The sequence below is a fragment of the Pan troglodytes genome, chromosome 2, assembly GCF_028858775.2.
Source record: "Pan troglodytes isolate AG18354 chromosome 2, NHGRI_mPanTro3-v2.0_pri, whole genome shotgun sequence".
In the NCBI taxonomy this organism is placed as follows: Eukaryota; Metazoa; Chordata; class Mammalia; order Primates; family Hominidae; genus Pan; species Pan troglodytes.
Genome location: NC_086015.1, coordinates 13,288,097 through 13,308,358, shown reverse-complemented (window position 1 = coordinate 13,308,358; position 20,262 = coordinate 13,288,097). Strand labels below are relative to the sequence as shown.

At 44.1% G+C, this 20,262-nt stretch overlaps 1 protein-coding gene and 1 long non-coding RNA gene across 15 annotated transcripts in view; one reads left to right on the top strand and one right to left on the bottom strand.

Annotated features, from left to right (window-relative positions):
- SRGAP3 (SLIT-ROBO Rho GTPase activating protein 3) overlaps positions 1-20,262 on the top strand; it is a 415,313-nt gene that overhangs the window by 127,377 nt on the left and 267,674 nt on the right. The window lies entirely within an intron of this gene.
- LOC107970557 (uncharacterized) lies at positions 12,490-20,260 on the bottom strand. Its single transcript, XR_001713161.3, has 3 exons — positions 20,177-20,260; positions 12,996-13,237; positions 12,490-12,624 (listed from the first exon to the last, which is right to left on the bottom strand). It is a non-coding gene; the product is annotated as an uncharacterized LOC107970557 (long non-coding RNA).

Here is a 20,262-nt window from a genome sequence, read left to right as displayed (position 1 = left end):
GAAACTCTGGGGGTGTAGACTAGCCATGTGGTTTAAGAAGCCCTCCAGATGTTCCTGATACATCAGTATTTGAGAACCATTTCCTTATGATTTCCTCCCTCCCTCCCTTCCTCCTTCCTTCCTTCCTTCCTTCCCACATTTTTGTATTCTACTTTTTCATATGACACCTTATTAGAAACATTACTATGCCATGACAGGTAATGAGTTAATTTATTCAGACTAGGAAAAACTGGTGTGGTATTTAAGTGTAGAAATCAGGGTAGATATGGCCTGATTGGCCTTTTGCCCTCTCTTGGGATAACTGTTTCCCAGCCTGACCACATTTGTGAAAGGCCTCCTTACTCCCTCTCATCCCCACACAGCATGAGGATGCTGGAAATGTTTCTGGGTGGAGAGGTTCAATTGTATCTGGGAAGACTTACAAATAAACCTTGTCTCATTTATAGCGGGTGAATAAGAACTTTGTCCAGGCAAATAACACAGAAGGCTGGCACTTGTGGTTCCCAAATAAGAATTGGTCTTGAGAAGTCTAGGTGGGTGGACATGGATGTGCCAGTTTCAGGGGAGACATCCTGAAGGAAAGATCACTATGTGGCTCTGCAGGAGACACTGTCTGGGTCCTTGGTTGTGGTAGAACAAGGAACCCTTCTCTTGCCTCATAATACAGCACTGCCGGGGAGCACTGTGTCCACTAGTGGACTCCAGACTGGCAGGCCTGACTTTGGTCCTCCTTGGGAAGTGCCTATTGACTCTTCTTGTTTTGAGATGACATTTGTTAGGCTGAAAGAGGAGAAGGGACTTTATCCACAATCATCCCCAGAGTATAGCCTTCCACACAAAGGATTTCTATTCATCTTGCAAGAAATGATCTTTCAAGATATGACCTGTGAGCACCCAGAGATTGGGGAAGTGACTTGCCCAAGGTCACACAGTGGGCGTGTTCCGGCAACACTGAGATTCCAATCCTAATCACCTAACTCCAAATTCTGCCGTCTTTCCACCCTGTGGTGCTGCCTCCTGGAGCAGGCAAGGTTTTGTTCTTCTTCACAGTGGACAGGGCAGTAGGAAAAGGGACAGCGTTGGATGTCTCAGGGAGCAAGAGGCACCTATATCAGAACTTCTGGGGAAAAGGAAGGAAGAGAACATGAAATGCAGTGTGACGTAGTGCAAAAATGAGTGGGTTCTGGGGCCAGTGTGACCTGATTTAGAATCAGAGCTGAGGTTCTTACGGGTCGTGTGATATATCAGTTATTGATTGCTGTGTAACAAATTACCCTTAAACTTAGCAGCCTGAAAAAACCCACGCATTTGTTATCTCAGAGTTTTTGTGGATCAGGAATCCAGGTTTGCCTTACCTGGGTCCTCGGCTTGTGGGTCTCTTACAAGACTGCTTTTGATGTGTTGGCTGGTGCCTGGTGCTGAGGTCTCATATGAAGGCTTAACTAGAATGATGCTGTCTTAGTCTCCCCAGGCTTCTAAAACAAGATGCCATAGACTGGGTGGCTTAAACAGCAGACATTTCTTTTGTTACAACTTTGGAGCCTCTCAGTCTGAATTTAGAGGCCAGCTAGGTTCTGGTGAAGGCTGTCTCTTCCTGGTTTATAGACAATTGCCTCCTTACTGTGTCCTCATATGGCAGAGAGAGAGGGGGAAGAGAGAGGGGGAGAGAGAGAGAGAGAGAGAGAGAGAGAGAGAGAGAGAGAGAGACTCTCCTCTCTGGTCTCTTCTTATAAGGGCACTAATCCCATCCTGAGGCTCCAACCTCATGACCTCATCTAACCCTAATTATCTCCCGGAGGCCCTGTCTCCAAGTACCATCACACTGGGGGTTATGGCTTCAACATGTGAATCTGGGGAGGACACAGCTCTGTCCATGGCAGATCTGCTTCCAGGCTGACTCACATGGTTGGTGGCAGGATTCAGTTTCTCCTGGGTTGTTGGATGAGGGCCTCGGGTCCTTGCTTCCTGTTGGTCTGAGGCCATCCTTGCTTCCTTCCACAGGGGTCTCCCCAGCATGGCAGATGATTTAACTCTTCTGAATCCCTTCAACCCTTTTTAACATGTAAAACAGCAATAGCTGTAGCTATCTTAGAGTTGTCATAGGGATTCCCTGAGATAATGTAGAAAATGGCCTTGCACAGAAAACGGCACCTTGTTGGGGCTTCCTAAATTGCAACTGTTATTCCCATTATTATAATTTTTAGGGCACCTGATACTCAGAAGCTTGGCTGTTGTCCAGACAGCATATGGAGATATACCCCTGTCCCCTGCTATAACACAAAGACTTCCCCAGGTGAAGGACAATTTCTAAGTACCAGAGAAAATACATCTGAGACTATGTGACTGGCAGTTCCCAGAGGTGTGACCTGGGAAATACAATGGTCGCATTTATTGTCCCTTCATGATAAGAACAGGACTGAGCTTCTCAGAGTAGGCCCCAGAGTGTTCTTCACATACTTGGGAACAAACCCAACTGCAACCGCTGCCTGCGGAACAGACTCAACTGCACCCACGGCATCCGGAACAGACCCCAGCTGCCCCCACGGCATCCAGAACAGACCCCAACTGAAACCACTGCATGTGGCACAGCATGAACTCTCTAGGAAGTTCAACTTGAGCCACTTTTGTAGTTGATCTCATCTCTCAACCATCATTTCTGGTTTTTATCCCATATTTGTTAATATCTGAAAGCATCTCTGTCTGCTGTTTTCCCAGCCAATCCTGGGCACAATTAACAAGGTGTTTTCCAGAGGCCTTGGGAGCTATATCTTTCTCAGTCATCATTTGGGGCCATTAAAGGGGGAAGTAGAAGTCTTATTGCTGTGGGATACCATAGATGTCCTAAATCCTCGCTGGGTAGAAACAAGACCAGACTGAATGTCTGTTCTGAATTATCTTTCTCTGCTTAAATGGAGTCCAGGAGGAACCCTTACTTGCAAAATATATATTATTCAGCCCGATGCTGTGTTCATTTCCTAAAAGAGATTGGGTCCAAATAACACTTTAATTGAATTCAGTTTCTTGACCTAACACTGACTTGGTTCTCCCTCCTGTGTCTTCCAACATTAGACAGAGGAGGAGGAGGAGGAGGAATAGACAAAGCGATTCACATGGATTTATAGGCCAAGCCACTCACTTCCACATTCCATAAAGCCCAAATGACTGTATAGGAAACAGCTGCAGTATTTATTGGGGCCTGGTAAGGCCTCATTACCATCCCACCTCCTCACAGGGGGTATTGCCTCCAAATGGAGTGCAGTGGAGGGAGTAATTGACTCTGCTGCCCTGGCACCTGGTGTTTCTGCCAAATGCCTAAGGTCAGTGCTGCAAAAAAAAAAACCCAAAAACCAAAACCAAAACAAAACAAAACAAAAAAACCGGAGGGAAGGAGGCCTCCAGTGAGAGTGGGGAGTGGAGCCGAGAGATGATCAGAAGGGATTTCATTTGTTTGTATTTTTCTTCCCTCACATAAGGAATGTTTATTGATCACCTACTATATGTCAGGCATAGTTGTAGGCACTGGGGATACAAGAACAGACATGGCTCCTGCTGTCTTAGAACAGACACTCTGGGTGGCTCTGCCTAAACAATGATCCCCTGCCACATGTGGCTATTTAGATTTTTTTTTTAATTATTATACTTTAAGTTCTGGGATACATGTGCAGAACATGCAGGTTTGTTATGTAGGTATACATGTGCCATGGTGGTTTGCTGCACCCGTCAACCTGTCATCTACATTAGGTATTTCTCCTAATGCTATCCCTTTCCTTGCCCCCCATGCCATGACAGGCCCCAGCGTGTGATGTTCCTCTCCCTGTGTCCATATGTTCTCATTGTTCAACTCCCACTTATGAGTGAGAACATGTGGTGTTTGCTTTTCTGTTCCTGTGTTAGTTTGCTGAGAATGATGGTTTCCAGCTTCATCCATGTCCCTGCAAAGGACATGAACTCATTCTTTTTTATGGCTGCATAGTATTCTATGGTGTATATGTGCTACATTTTCTTTATCCAGTCTATCATTGATGAGCATTTGGGTTGGTTCCAAGTCTTTGCTATCGTGAATAGTGCCTCAATAAATATACGTGTGCATGTGTCTTTATCGTGGAATGATTTATAATCCTTTGGGTATATACCCAGTAATGAGATTGCTGGGTTAAATGGTATTTCTGGATCTAGATCCTTGAGGAATCGCCACACTGTCTTCCACAATGGTTGAACTAATTTACACTCCCACCAACAGTGTAAAAGTGTTCCTATTTCTCCACATCCTCTCCAGCATCTGTTGTTTCCTGACTTTTTAATGATCCCCATTCTAACTGGTGTGAGATGGTATCTCATTGTGGTTTTGATTTGCATTTCTCTAATGACCAGTGATGATGAGGTTTTTTTTCATATGTTTGTAGGCCGCATAAATGTCTTCTTTTGAGAAGTGTCTGTTCATATCCTTCACCCACTTTTTGATGGGTTTTTTTTTTTCTTATAAATTTGCTTAAGTTCCTTGTAGATTCTGGATATTAACCCTTTGTCAGATGAGTAGATTGCAAACATTTTCTCCCATTCTGTACGTTGCCTGTTCACTCTGATGGTAGTCTCTTTTGCCGTGCAGAAGCTCTTTAGTTTAATTAGACCCCATTTGTCAATTTTGGCTTTTGTTGTAATTACTTTTGGTGTTTTAGTCATGAAGTCTTTGCCCATGCCTATGTCCTGAATAGTATTGCCTAGGTTTTCTTGTAGAGTTTTTATGGTTTTATGTCTTACATTTAAGTCTTTAATCCATCTTGAGTTAATTTTTGTATAAGGTGTAAGGAAGGGGTCCAGTTTCGGTTTTCTGCATATGGCTAGCCAGTTTTTCCAACACCATTTATTAAATAGGGAATCCTTTCCCCATTTCTTGTTTTTGTCAGGTTTGTCAAAGATCAGATGGTTGTAGATGTGTGGTGTTATTTCTGAGGCCTCTGTTCTGTTCCATTGGTCTATATATCTGTTTTGATACCAGTACCATGCTGTTTTGGTTACTGTAGCCTTGTAGTATAGTTTGAAGTCAGGTAGCGTGATGCCTCCAGCTTTGTTCTTTTTGCTTAGGATTGTCTTGGCTATACCAGCTCTTTTTTTGGTTTCATATGAAATTTAAAGTAGTTTTTTTCTAATTCTGTGAAGAAAGTCAATGGTAGCTTGATGGGAATAGCACTGAATCTATAAATTACTTTGGGCAGTATGGCCATTTTCATGATATTGATTCTTCCTATCCATGAGCATGGAATGTTTTTTCATTTGTTTGTGTCCTCTCTTATTTCCTTGAGCAGTGCTCTGTAGTTCTCCTTGAAGAGGTCTTTCACACCCCTCGTAAGTTGTATTTTTAGGTATTTTATTCCCTTTGTAGCAATTGTGAATGGGAGTTCACTCATGATTTGGTTCTTTGTTTGTCTGTTATTGGTGTATAGGAATGCTTGTGATTTTTGCACATGGATTTTGTAACCTGAGACTTTGCTGAATTTGCTTATCAGCTTACAGAGTTTTTGGTCTGAGATGATGGGATTTTCTAAATATACAATCATGTCATCTGCAAACAGAGACAATTTGACTTCCTCTCTTCCTATTTGAATACTTTTTATTTCTTTCTCTTGCCTGATTGCCCTGGCCAGATTTTCCAATACTATGTTGAATAGGAGTGGTGAGAGAGGGCATCCTTGTCTTGTGCCAGTTTTCAAAGGGAATGCTTCCGGCTTTTGCCCATTCAGTATGATACTGGCTGTGGGTTTGTCATAAATAGCTCTTATTATTTTGAGATATGGTCCATCAATACCTAGTTTATTGAGTGTTTTTAGCATGAAGGGGTGTTGAATTTTATCGAAGACCTTTTCTGCATCTATTGAGATAATCATGTGGTTTTTGTCATTGGTTCTGTTTATGTGATGGATTATGTTTATTGATTTGCTTATGTTGAACCAGCCTTGTATCCCAGGAATGAAGCCATCTTGATTGTGGTGGATAAGCTTTAGAACGTGCTGCTGGATTCGGTTTGCCAATATTTTGTTGAGGATTTTTGCATCTATGTTCATCAGGGATATTGGCCTGAAATTTTCTCTTTTTGTTGTGTCTCTGCCAGGTTTTAGTATCAGGATGATGCTGGCTTCATAAAATGAGTTAGGGAGGAGTCCCTCTTTTTCTATTGTTTGGAATAGTTTCAGAAGAAATGGTACCAGCTCCTCTTTTTACCTCTGGTAGAATTCAGCTGTGAATCTCTCTGGTCCTGGGCTTTTTTTGTTGGTAGGTTATTAATTATGCCTCAATTTCAGAACTTGTTATTGGTCTCTTCAGGGATTCAAGTTTTTCCTGGTTGAGGCTTGGGAGGGTGTATGTGTCCAGGAATGTATCCATTACTTCTAGATTTTCTAGTTTATTTGCATAGAGGTGTTTATAGTATTCTCTGATGGTAGTTTGTATTTCTGTGGGATCAGTGGTGATATCTCCGTTATCATTTTTTCTTGTGTCTATTTGATTCATCTCTCTTTTCTTGTTTATTAGCCTGGCTAGCAGTCTATCTATTTTGTTAATTTTTTCAAAAAAACCAGCTCCTGGATTCATTGATTTTTTTGAAGGGTTTTTCATGTCTCTGTCTCCTTCCGTTCTGCTCTGATCTTAGTTATTTCTCGTCTTCTGGTAGCTTTTGAATTTGTTTGTTCTTGCTTCTCTAGTTCTTTTAATTGTGATGTTAGGGTATCGATTTTAGATCTTTCCTGCTTTCTTCTGAGGGCATTTAGTGCTATAAATTTCCCTTTAAGCACTGCTTTAGCTGTGTCCCAGAGATTCTGGTACTTCGTATCTTTGTTCTCATTGGTTTCAAAGAACTTATTTATTTTTGCCTTAATTTCGTTATTTACCCAATAATCATTCAGGAGCAGGTTGTTCAGTTTCCATGTAGTTGTGTGGTTTTGAATGAACTTCTTAATCCTGAGTTCTAATTTGATTGCACTGTGGTCTGAGAGACTGTTATGATTTCCATTCTTTTGCATTTGCTGAGGAGTGTTTTACTTCCAATTATGTGGTCAATTTTAGAATAAGTGCTATTTGGTGCAGAGAAGAATGTATATTCTGTTGATTTGGGGTGGAGAGTTCTGTAGATGTCTATTAGGCCCACTTGGTCCAAAGCTGAGTTCAAGTCCTGAATATCCTTGTTAATTTTCTGTCTTGTTGATCTGTCTAATATTGACAGTGGGGTGTTAAAGTCTCCCACTATTATTGTGTGGCAGTCTAAGTCTCTTTGTAGGTCTCTAAGAACTTGCTTTATGAATCTGGGTTCTCCTGTATTGGGTGCATATATATTTAGGATAATTAGCTCTTCTTGTTGCATTGATCCCTTTACCATTATGTAATGCCCTTCTTTTTCTTTTTTGATATTTGTTGGTTTGAAGTCTATTTTATCAGAGACTAGGATTGCAACCACTGCTTTTTTTTTTTTTTTTTTTTTTTTTTGCTTTCCATTTGCTTGGTAAATCTTCCTCCATCCCTTTATTTTGAGCCTATGTGTGTCTTTGCACGTGAGATGGGTCTCCTGAATACAGCACACCGATGGGTCTTGACTTTATTCAATTTGCCAGTTTATGTCTTTTAATTGGGGCATTTAATCCATTTACATTTAAAGTTAATATTGTTATGTGTGAATTTGATCCTGTCATTATGATGCTAGCTGGTTATTTTGCATATTAGTTGATGCAGTTTCTTCATAGTGTTGATGGTCTTTACATTTTGGTATGTTTTTGCAGTGGCTGGTACCAGTTTTTCCTTTCCATATTTAGTGTTTTCTTCAGGAACTCTTGTAAGGCAGCCCTGGTGGTGACAAAATCTCTCAGCATTTGCTTGTCTGTAAAGGATTTTATTTCTCCTTCTCTTATGAAGCTTAGTTTGGCTGGATATGAAATTCTGGGTTGAAAATTCTTTTCTTTAAAAATGTTGAATATGGGCCCCCACTCTGTTCTGGCTTGTAGGGTTTCTGCAGAGAGATCCACTGTTAGTCTGATGGGCTTCCCTTTGTAGGTAACCCGACCTTTCTCTCTGGCTGCCCTAAACATTTTTTCCTTCATTTCAACCTTGGTGAATCTGAGGATTATGTGTCTTTTTTTTTTTTTTTTTTTTTAAATATGTGAGGAGTATCTTTGTGGTGTTCTCTGTATTTCCTGAATTTGAATGTTGACCTGTCTTGCTAGGTTGGGGAAGTTCTCCTGGATAATATCCTGAAGTGTGTTTTCCAGCTTGGTTCCATTCTCCCTGTCACTTTCAGGTACACCAATCAAACGTAGGTTTGGTCTTTTCACATAGTCTCATATTTCTTGGGGGCTTTATTCGTTCCTTTTCATTCTTTTTTCTCTAATCTTGTCTTCATGTTTATTTCATTAAGTTCATCTTCAATGTCTGATATCCTTTCTTCTGCTTGATTGATTTGGCTATTAATACTTGTGTATGCTTCACGAAGTTCTTGTGCTGTGTTTTTCAGTTCCATCAGGTCATTTATGTTCTTTTCTAAACTGGTTATTCTAGTTAGCAGTTCTTGTAACCTTTTATCAAGTTTCTTAGTTTCCTTGCATTTAGTTAGAACATGCTTCTTTAGCTCAGAGGAGTTTGTTATTACCCACCTTCTGAAGCCTACTTCTGTCAATTTGTCAAACTCATTCCCCATCCAGCTTTGTTCCCTTGCTTGTGAGGAGTTTTGATCCTTTGGAGGAGAAGAGGCATTCTGGTTTTTGGAATTTTCAGCCTTTTTGCTTCGGTTTTTCCTCATCTTCATGGCTTTATCTACCTTTGGCCTTTGATGTTGGTGACCTTTGGATGGAGTTTTTGCGTGGACGTCCTTTTTGTTGATGTTGATGCTATTGCTTTCTGTTTGTTAGCTTTCCTTCTAACAGGCCCCTCTGCTGCAGGTCTGCTGGAGTTTGCTGGAGGTCCACTCCAGATCCTGTTTGCCTGGGTATCACCAGTGGAGACTGCAGAACAGCAAAGATTGCTGCCTGCTTCTTCCTCTGGAAGCTTTGTCCCAGAGGGGCACCCACCAGATGCCAGCTGGAGCACTCCTGTATAAGGTGTCTGTCAACCCCTGCTGGGAGGTGTCTCCCCATCAGGAGGCACGGGGGTGAGGGATCCGCTTGAGGATGCAGTCTGTTTCTTAGCAGAGCTCAAGCACTGTGCTGGGAGAACCACTGCTCTCTTCAGAGAGATTTCTCTGTGATTTCTTCACTTCAGAGCTGTGAATCTTCACTTCAGAGCTGGCAGGCAGGAACGTTTAAGTCTGTTGAAGCTGCACCCACAGTTGCCCCTTCCCCCAAGGTGCTCTGTCCCAGGGAGATGGGAATTGTATCTATAAGCCCCTGACTGGGGCTGCTGCCTTTCTTTCAGAGATGCCCTGCCCAGAGAGGAGGAATCTAGAGAGGCAGTCTGGCTACAGTGGCGTTGCCACACTGCAGTGGGTTCCGCATCTAGTTTGAACTTCCCAGTGGCTTTGTTTACATTATGAGGGGAAAACAACCTACTCAAGCCTCCTTAATGGCGGACGCCCCTCCCCACACCAAGCTCAGCATCGCAGGTCGACTTTAGAGTGCTGTGCTGGCAGCGATAATTTCAAGACAGTGAATCTTAGCTTGCTGGACTCCATGGGGGTGGGGTCCACTTAGCACGATCACTCGGCTCCCTGTCTTCAGCCCCCTTTCCATGGGAGTGAATGGTTCTATCTCTCTGGCATTCCAGGCACCACTGGGGTACGAAAAAACTCCTGCAGCTAGCTCAGTTTCTGCCCAAATTGCCACCCATTTTTGTGCTTGAAACCCAGGGCCCTGGTGGTGTAGGCACCCGAGGGAATCTCCTGGTCTGTGGGTTGCGAAGACAATGGGAAAAGCATAGTATCTGGGCTGGATAGCACTGTCCGTCACGGCACAGTTCCTCACGACTTCCCTTGGCTAGGGAAGGGGGTTCCCTGACTCCTTGTGCTTCCCAGGTAAGGCGACGCCCCACCCTGCTTCTGCTTGCCCTCTGTGGGCTGTACCCACTGTCTAACCAGGCCCGATGAGATGAAGTGGGTACCTCAGTTGGAAATGCAGAAGTCACCCGTCTTCTCGGTCTCGCTGGGAGCTGCAGATCAGAGCTGTTCCTGTTTGGCCATCTTGCCAGCCCCACCCCCGGCCCCCAGCTATTTAGATTTAAACTCATTGAATGAAGCCAACCTAAAAATTGAATTCTGCAGTCACACTTGCCACATTTTAAGTGCTCAATGGCCACCTGGGACTAGTGACAATCGTATTGGACAGTGCAGGTACAGAAAATTTTCACCGATGCAGAATATTCTCTTAGACATGTTGGTCTAGTGGAGGTGGGGTGTGGAGAGTCCAGAAATAGTCATTAAATGAACAAACAAATATGTAGCTGGGTGCGGTGGCTCATGCCTGTAATCCCAACATTTTGGAGGCCGAGGCAGGAAGATCCTTTGAGCCCAGGTCTTTGAGGCCAGCCTCAGCAATGCAGTGAGACCACCACCATCTCTACAAAAAAATAAAAAAATTAGCTGGGCACCTGGTGTTTCAGGTCACACCTGGTGTTTCAGTACGATCTGTAGTCCCAGCTACTTGGGAGGCTGAAATGGGAGGATCGCTTGAGCCCAGGAAGTCCAGGCTGCAGAAGGCTGTGATCATGTCATTTCACTCTAGCCTGGGTGACGGGGCATGACCCTGTCTCTAAAAAAAAAGAAAAAATTACCCACCCCCCACCAAAGTAGGTAAATAAGATAACTTCAAATGTGGTAGCCATATGAAAAAAATGAAACAGGGAAATGTGCTGGAGTAGTCGTTTGGTTAGGGTGGTCTGGGTGGGCCTGTGTGAGAAGGCGACGCAGAAGCCAGGACCCGGGGAGGATCTGAATGAATAGCAAGTGCTGGGAGCACTGCAGAAATATAAGAAGGCCAAGCATGGCCCGGAGTAGGGAGCAAGAGGGAGAGAAGCAAGAGATGGGCTTAGGAGCGAGGCGGATGCCCAATCCCATGGGCTCATGGGGAGGAGCGTGCATTCAACTCTTAAGTGCGAGGAGGACATGGCGGGCTGCCCACAGGAAATTATTATGATCTGATTCACACGTGAAAAGCTCACTTGGGTTCCAGGGTTGATCGCAAATAGGAGGGAGGCACGATCAGAGACAGAGGGACCAGCAGGGAGCTCTAAAGCTGTTCAGGTGGGAGAAGTTGAGGCCTTGGGATCACGGAGAAAGGGCAGTAGCTAACCCTAGAGGGAGGCAGTATTTGTGTTGTAGCTCAATTCTGCATCCGAAAATACAGGGGGCAATGATAGCACCTGGTATGTGGTGCCACTGATAAGAGGATGCAGAGAGCTAGTGTCTATAAAGTCGCCAGTATTTTCAGTATGATGGTACGTGGCATCATCTTGTCTAACCCATCTTTGTCTCTCAAAATATTTTCTAGCTCCTTGTCTTGCCTGTTCTAGTCTGGTTTCCACACTGCCACTAGAGTCACCTTCCTCAAAGGCCAGTCTGATGTCAGTTCCCTTCAGGGCTCCTGGGGGAACCCAGATGAAACTCCGAGCTTGTTAATACAGCCTAGGAAGCTTCTCACACTCCAGCCCATGTCTCTGTCCAGCATCACCTCTCCCACTCTCTGCCTGGCACTCTGCTCCAGCTATACCAGTTGTCCCCTTGGCTCATGCAGTTCCCTTAGCTGGGAATACTTTCCCTCCCCTACTTGGGTGGGTTCTCTCCAGCTGTTTGTCTTTCTAAGCTCAGCTTAGAAATTTTCGCCTCCAAGAAACCGCTTCTGTGTTTCCAAGTCTAGGTCAAGTGCCCTTACATGAGATCCCATGGGACCCTGTACTTCTCCATCATGTTGAATTACAATTGCCTGTTTACCAGTCTCTTCCATTAAACTGAGGTCTTCACAACAGTAGGAACTATCTCTCTCCAGTTCATGATTGTGCGTATCTCAATGCCTAGACTATATCGAGTGCTTAAGATATATTTTGTTTAGGCCAAGTGTGGTGGCTTATGCCTATAATCCCAGCACTTTGGGAGACCAAGGCAGGTGGATCACAAGGTCAGGAGTTCGAGACCAGAGATGGTGAAACCCCGTCTCTACTAAAAATACAAAAATTAGCCAGGCGTGGTGGTGGGTGCCTGTAATCCCAGCTACTCAGGAGGCTGAGGCAGAAGAATTGCTTGAACCTAGGAGGCAGAGGTTGCAGTGAGCCAAGATCATGCTACTGTGCTCCAGCCTGGACGACAGAGTGAGACTGTCTCAAAAAAAAAAAAAAAAAAGGAGCTATTTTGTTTAATGAGTGAGTAAATGAATTCGTAAAAATCATCTATTTATAGCATTTGGTAGACCACTCTCTTTTCCTATGCCCTTCTTTTGCACATTGTTATTATTATTTTTTTCAAACAACCATTATTTAGGCTTCCTAACCTGAATGTGTTAGCTTAGGGTGCCATAAAGAAATACCATATACTTGGGGGCTTAAAAATCAGAAATGTATTTTCTCACAGTTCTGGAGGGTGGAAATCTGAGATTAGGGTGCCAGCATGGTCAGGTTCTGGAGCAGTCTCTTTTCCTGGCTTTCAGATGACCATCTTCTCAATGTGTCCTCATAGGGCAGAGAGAAAGAGAGAGAGCTCGCTTTGGTGTCTTCCTTCAAAGGGCACTAATCCCATCATAAGGGCCCCACCCTCATGACCTCATTTAACCCTAATTACCTCCCACAAAACCATTTCCAAATAGCATCACATCGAGAGTAAGAATTTCAACCCATGAATTTTAAGGGGACACAAGCATTCAATCCATTGCATACCCCATGCTTTAGAATTAAAAAAAATAAGGTGTAAATTCTTTTGTGTTGGGCTTTCATAGGGGCAATATATAACACCTTTCTTTCCCATTTAGGTTGTGAACTAACTGAGGAATAGATAAAGAATGTAGACAGATGGAGATTTTAACAGATGCTTATGTGGCACTTACTGTGTGCCAGCTAACAACTTGCCCAAGGTCACACAGCTTATCAGTGGTGGAGCCAGGGTTTAAACTCAGCTCTAGAATCTATTCTTGTTATTCTGTTTCTTAAAGTGTAAGCTTTAAGCTAGATTGCAGGACATGGTAGGTATGTGTCCACCAGGCCAGTTAACTCTCCATCGCCGACTTAGACTCTCCCAGGCAGTTGCAGAACCAGAGGTCTCCTCCGCAGGGGCAGAATGCAGGCGGAGCTGAAAAGAGAAGATTAATGTGTGAACTTAGTCTCTCTCAAATTTACCAATCAGCTAAGTCACTTTTCCTCCCCTGGGGAGGAGTGGATGAGGGATGGGGAGTGAATGGCTGGAAATGTGCATCAGACTAAGGTCTCATCAAGGGAACAAGCATTCCCTCAAACCCAGTGGAAGCCATGCTGCAAATATCAGCTCTAGAATCTGTTCTTGTTACTCTGCTTCTCAAAGTGTAAGCTTTAAGCTAGATTGCAGGACATGGTTTAGGTGCATATCCACAGGGCCAGCTAACTCTCCATCAGGGACCTAGACTCTCCCAGGCAGTTGCAGAGCCAGAGGTCTCCTCTACAGTGGGAGATATTTAAAGCCTTTCCTGTCATCACTGGAAATGAGCAAACTTTGCTAGCAATGTAGTCAAGGGCTTGGGTGTTTGAAGTCTTTACTTCTGTTCTTCCAGAATTAGGATCTGGGGCTCAGCTGTGAATTGCTGTCACTGAAGCTGTCCAGTCCTTGGACACACACGCGGACAGGTGGGCTGAGTAATGGGAATGTTCTTAGAAAGCCAGAGGACCTTGGCAGCATTGCCCAGCAGCTCCGTGACAGGCCCTGATGGCTGAGAGACTGATTTCCCATCCTTTCCTAAGGAAGCGGGGACTGGTGAGCAGAGCATGTGTGAGGCCTGTGAGGTTCCTGTGTGCATTGCAGGGTCTCTCGGTAGAGCCTGGTACCTGGGTGGATGGGAGAACAAACACCAGATGCAGGGTCAGGTGTCTTGATTTCTTGCCCAGCTCTCCCATTTGTTGTGAGCCATGGGATGCTGGGAAAGTCATTCAGCCTCCCTGTGCCTTCATTTGCTCAACTGTAAAATGGGAAAAATATAACCTATCTCAAAGGACTGTGTGAGGATCATGATACTAAATGAGAAGATGCTTTATAAGTATCAAGGCTGGATAATTTCAAGCTATTACTCCATCTTCCTTCTTTCCTGCATTGTTTTCGTTAGCAGACACACGTTGACTTTGCCCAACCTCCTCTTTCTGGAATAGCACCCTGATCCTCCTTTGGGAGCTCCTGGGGCTCACCTCTTGGGGCCATGTGGATTGTTCGGGACTGACTCCATCCCAAAGTGCCAGGGCAAGCCCACTCTACAGGCCTGGCCAAGCAGAACACCCCTGGCTCCAGCGATTGGTTCAGGGATAGCCAGGGGCCCCAGCAGGGGCCAGCTGACCATTCCAAAACTTTCGCTGGAACTCCTGGGAGAGACTTTGCCTTCCTTGCCAGGATTGCCAACCTGTGAGAATGTAAGCTTGGGGGTTTTGGGGGCCATCTTTGCCATCTTACAGGGAGAGCCTGCCACCATACAGAGGCAGAATGGAGAGCAGGAGGAAGACACAGTGTCCTGTGGGCATTGTTAGAGCCCGTGTTTCCAGTCATGCCTGACTTGTGTTCATTATGAGTGAGGTGGGCTAACATTTCATGTGTATTTCCCTTTCTGTGAGCTGCTGTTTATATCTATATCTTTAACTGACTTTTCTACTGGGTGGTTGGCATTATTCTCGTAGATTTGTGGAAACTTTCTTTTCTTTTAGTAGTTATTTTTTGTTGAGGTCAAATTCACATAACATAAAATTTACCATTTTAAAGTACAATTCAGTGGCATTTAGTCCATTCACAGTGTTGTACAACTGTCACCTCTGTCTAGTTCCAAAATCTACCTTTCTTTCTTCCTTTCTTTCTTTCTCTCTTTCTTTTTCCTTCCTTCCTTCCCCTTTCTTTCTTTTTCTTTTTCTTTCCCCTTTCTTTCTTTTCTTTCCTTCTTTCTTTCTTTCTTTCTTTTTCTTTCTCTCTCTCTTTCCCCTCCCTTCCTTCCTTTCTTTTCTTTCTCTCTCTCTTTCTCTCTCTCTCTTTCCCTCCCTCCCTCCCTCCCTTCGTTCCTCTCTCTCTCTCTCTTTTTCTTTCTTTCTTTTTTTCAGAGCCTTGCTCTGTTGCCCAGGCTGGAGTGCAGTGGTGCAATTGCAGTCACAGCTCACTGCACCCTCCACCTCTTGGGTGCAAGTGATTCTCCCACCTCAACCTCCCAAGTAGCTGGGACCACAAGCATGGACCACCACGCTTGGCTAATTTTTGTTTATTTTTTGTAGAGAAGAGGTCTCTCTATGATGCCTAGACTGGTCTCGAACTCCTGAGCTCAAGCGATCCTCCTGCCTTTGCCCCACAAAATACTGGGATTACAGGCATGAGCCACTGCTCCTGTCCCAAAACATTTTAATGATCACCAAAGAAACTTGGTACTTCCTATTAAGCAGCTACTGCCTGTCCTCGCTCTTTCTAGCCCCTGGCAACCACTCTTCTGTGACCATAGAGATGGAATTTTCTATGGATATATCTATTCTGGATATTTCATATAAATGGACTCATATAATCTGTGTATTTCTTTGACTTAGCATAATATTTTTCAGGTTCCTCCATACTGTAGCATGTATTGGTACTTCATTTCTCTTTATGGCTGAGTAATATTCCATCATATGGATATGCCATTTTTTGTTTATCCATTCATTCAAACAACATTTGGGTTGTTTCTATCTTTTGGTTGTTGTGAATTGGGCTCCTACGAATATTCACGTATGAGTATTTATTTGAATTGATATTAGAAAAATTATTCTTTGGCCTATGATAGGTGTTGCAACTATTGTTTCTGAGCTTGCCATTGGTCTTTGACTTTGCTTTTGTCAAGCAGAATTTTGTAAGTATTGTTCTGTGGTTGAATTTGTCAGCTTTTCCAGCTAATGGGTTTTGTGACACAGTTGGAAAGGTCATCCTTATAACTTGAGGTTATAAAACAACTGTACCATCAAAACCTCTGCTTATCCACGTATTTCCTTACCAATGAAACAGGTATAGAAAACAGCCCTACTTGCCATTCCGTCCCCTCCCAGGGTTATTGTGAGGACCACATACGACAAATGATATGAAAGAGCCTTACAAAATATAAAGCAATATATACACATTAGGCGTGTTGTCATCATCACTATTAATTCTATTAAAATCTGCCATCAACTAGCTGAGTTCTGCTTGTTGCTTTCATTTTGCAGAGCAGGGCTTGAAGGGCAGAATTATTCACTGAGCTGCCCAAGGATGTGTTTGCTGGTAGCAACGTGGAGAATGTTACAAAATTAGTCATCTCGGCGAGGGGGAGGTGTTCATATTTGACCAGAAAAATAAAAGTACTTTAAACCAAAAACTATTCTGGCCACTTTTCCTTCAAATGAAGCCTTTTTTCTTTCTACCAGGAAAAGAAACCGGTTCAGTGAGTTTTGCATTGTTTAGCTGTTATTGTAATTTATGCCTCACTAGTGGTCACTTGTGACATGTTTTCCTTATATTTTTAACCCCAAATTCTTTTTAAATGGAAAACTTTACGTTGAACTCCGTATTGAAACAATGTAATTATAGGGAATGAAAAAATGGGTTATTACTTGATAGCAATTATTCCTATGCTGATTCCTCTGGGATAGAATCGTGCACTGTTTAAGTCCTTGGGCTCCGCTATGAGTCATACCTGGGCTTCAATGCAATTAAGTTACTAGCTAGCTTTGTGATCTTGGGCAACTTGCTTCACTGCTCTTGGCCTCTGTTTACCCAACTTCAAAACAAGGATGATTTACATCACTGGACTCATGGGGCTGTAGCAAAAAATCAGTGATAAAATCTACATAGAGTGCTTGGCCCTGTGCTTGTGTGCAGGGAGAACTTGGTAAATACTAGCTATCAGTATAATTTAGGAAAATCTAAAAGAATTCAGGAGATGAGCCCCAAGGAAATGGAATAAACACTTCCAGGGGCTTTTCTGGTCCTTAGTGGGTGGCATAGATCAAATCACATGGTAGAGGCCCTCCCCTCACACCTACCACATTTATTTGGAGACAAATCTGGTTTCTGTTACTACCATGTGAAGGGTAAACATTGGGAATAGCAGTTGGTTCTCAGACAGCAAGGAAAAAGTGGGCTCACAGAGGAGGAGTCACAGGAGGGCAGCGGGAGGGCTGGGGTGGGCTGTGGGGAGGACTGGAAGGGTGAGGACCTGGTGCTGGGGGCCTGCCCAGGTCACACCCACATCTTCTTGGGGATAGAAGATTCCAGATGATGTGGGTTTATTGTGTGTGGTGATGGATTTTTCAGGGGACACAGACTTTTTCCTCTTTTTTTTCCTCTCTTCCTTTTCCCAATCTGGGTATCTGTGGAGACCAAGCTCTAGTCCTAGGTCCGGCTTGGCTGGGCCCTGTATTAGTCCATTTTGCATTGCTGTAAAGGATTACCTGGGGCTGGGTAATTAAAGAAAAAAGTTTTATTTGGTTGGGTGTGGTGGCTCACTCTGCAATCCCAGTACTTCGGGAGGCTGAGGTGGGAGAATTGCTTGAGACCAGCCTGCCCAACATGGTGAGACCCCATCCTGAGAAAAAAAAAAAGTTTTATTTGGCTCATGGTTCTGCAGGCTATACCAGCATAACACCAGCATCTGCTTGGCTTCTGATGAGGCCTCAGGAAGCTTCCAATCATGGTGGAAGGTGCAGGCATATCACATGGTGAGTGAGGAAGCAAGGAAGAGGAGTGAGGTCCCAGACTCTTCATCAACCAGATCTCTTGTGAACCCATTACCGTGGGGTGGACACCAAGCCATTCCTGAGGGATCCAATCCCATGATCCAAACACTGCCCACCAGATCCCACCTCCAACGTTGAAGAACACATTTCCACAGCTCTAAAAAAGAAATTATGCCTGTGAGACTTCTGCTCTATGCCAGGCACTTTAAATCCATGATCGTGTTGGATCCTGTGCCATGGGTGGATCACTACCCTATGACAGATGAGGAAACCAAGACTCAGAGAAGGTGTATTCCTCCATGAGCCCCACACACAGCTGGTGCACAGCAGAGCCAGAAGGTAAACTACCATCTGACTTACTCCAAAACCCAGCCTCTGCTAGGTGTCAGCTCAGAGCGCTATACCATCTTTGGCCTTGGTTTTGTATGGCTTTTTGTGACATTTTTGTGACATTTCCATGGCTCAGCACCCTACACATAGGTCTCCTAGAACTATTTGTGGATTTAAATTTTAATAATGGTGAAAATAGCTGACATTTACTGAGTTCCTGCCACCAGTGGGCACACAAGCAGGTTGAGCCACTTGCTCAAGTTCTCATGAGCTCAAGGCTCGTGGCAGAGCCAGGAGAGAATCCAGTCTGTCGTACTCCAAGGTGTATGGTTTTAACTTTCATTTTTCTTGAAGAATCTAGGCTTGCAGCGGGGATGTTAATCTCTGTGCCCATCTTTCTCAGGTAACATGGGGCTTTTGTGGGTTTGAACTAGTTAGAAGAGGACAGCAAAGGGCCTGAACATGTCCAGGGGAGGCGTGAGGCAGTGGGGTGATGGCAAGGGCTGCGGGCCAGTGGCATCTATTTCTGAACTGGTGACCTCCTGCCTCCGGGTACAAGGCTATAATAAGCCCCATGATTCACCAGTTGGACTTCTCCCTGTCGTTGCTCCAAGCAGGTCTTGTGCTTTGCCACCTGTGGGCCCCAGCTCATGCTGTGTGCTCCAGGAGAACATCCTGCCCCGCCTCACTCCCTTTGCCATACCTGCCTGGGGACACCCACTGCAGCTGCCATGTCCTCTAGGAAGCCTTGATGGACTAGCATGGATAACCTATTCATTTCTGAGTCCAAACAGAATCATTTATTATATACTCAGAAAAAGGCAAATGGAAGACTATACCTATTTTGAGAAATTTGGGAACATTTATCTCAGGGGACAGTCAGGGGCCAATACACATTAGTGACAATCTTAGCATATGAAATTCCAGTGATCAGCGACTCTTTAGTGCTTGACTCAGTTTTTACAGAATGAATCTTATTCTACCTTAATTCCACATGAAATGGGTTTGGTCTCCCTTGTAGAATGCAGGAGACTTTGAGCCTGGGTTGGAAGGCTGGTGACCTTGGGTAAGTCACTTCCCATATCTGAGCCTCTGCTCCTGTGTCTGTGAAAGAGTGGTGCTTATACCTATGTTGTTAGGTTGTTGGGGGATATAAAAGGGTAATAACAGTTGCTACTGTTTATTGAGTGCTTGCTATGCACCAGAGACTGTGCTAAGCTTAGCTTTGCATTTTTCTTTGATCTTTTCAAGAGCTCCTCTCATTCCTGATGTTCCTTACCCTGCAATATTTTTTCCCATAGCACTTTACATTTTGTATGATATTATATAATATATAACTGTGCTTATTTTTGGTCTTCCTCTCCCAGGGCCTCTTGCCTCGTACAACTCCAGGGGGCACCATTCACAATGCATTCTACTCCAGGGGTGCTTTTTACTAAGAATATTAGCATGAATGGTGGAAACTCCTGGAGTTGTGTGATGTGGAGCCCCGGGAGCTTCAGAAGGTCAGGGATTTTTGTGTGTGCCAGTTCTGATCATTGCTGTATCCCTGTACCCAGAACGGTGCGAGACCTATAGTAAGCATTCAGTAAATATCTGTTGAAAGAATGAATAACATAGCCTCCAAAGAGAGCTGATTTTACTATCTAGGAAACTGAGGCTCAGTCTGACTTATGAATTTGCCCAGAGCCCCACAAGCCAATGACCCACCCAGCTGTTCTGCCTCCAGCGTGCCTGCTCTGCGTGGCTTTGCTAAGCTGCATGCCTTTAACTCCTCGCATCGTCTCTGCTACCAAGTAACTGCTCAACAAATATTGATGCTTTTCCCTACATGGTTCAGGCCCTCTGCTAGACTATCCCAGTAGAGTGACAAACCATCATATAGCTGTTGATTCCAGAAACTGAATTAAATTGCACAGTGCAAAAAAAGGGAGGATCTTAAGTTTTTGGAAGAAAAATCCCTAACCCAAGTGCTAATGTTTGGAGTTTGCAGAAGCCTCTCAAGACTTACCAACCCGATTATTTTTCCTGCTGCCTTCCCTTTTGTGAGCGTTTCTTCCCCTTTTTGCTTGCAGTGAGTTCTGCTCTCCTGTAGGC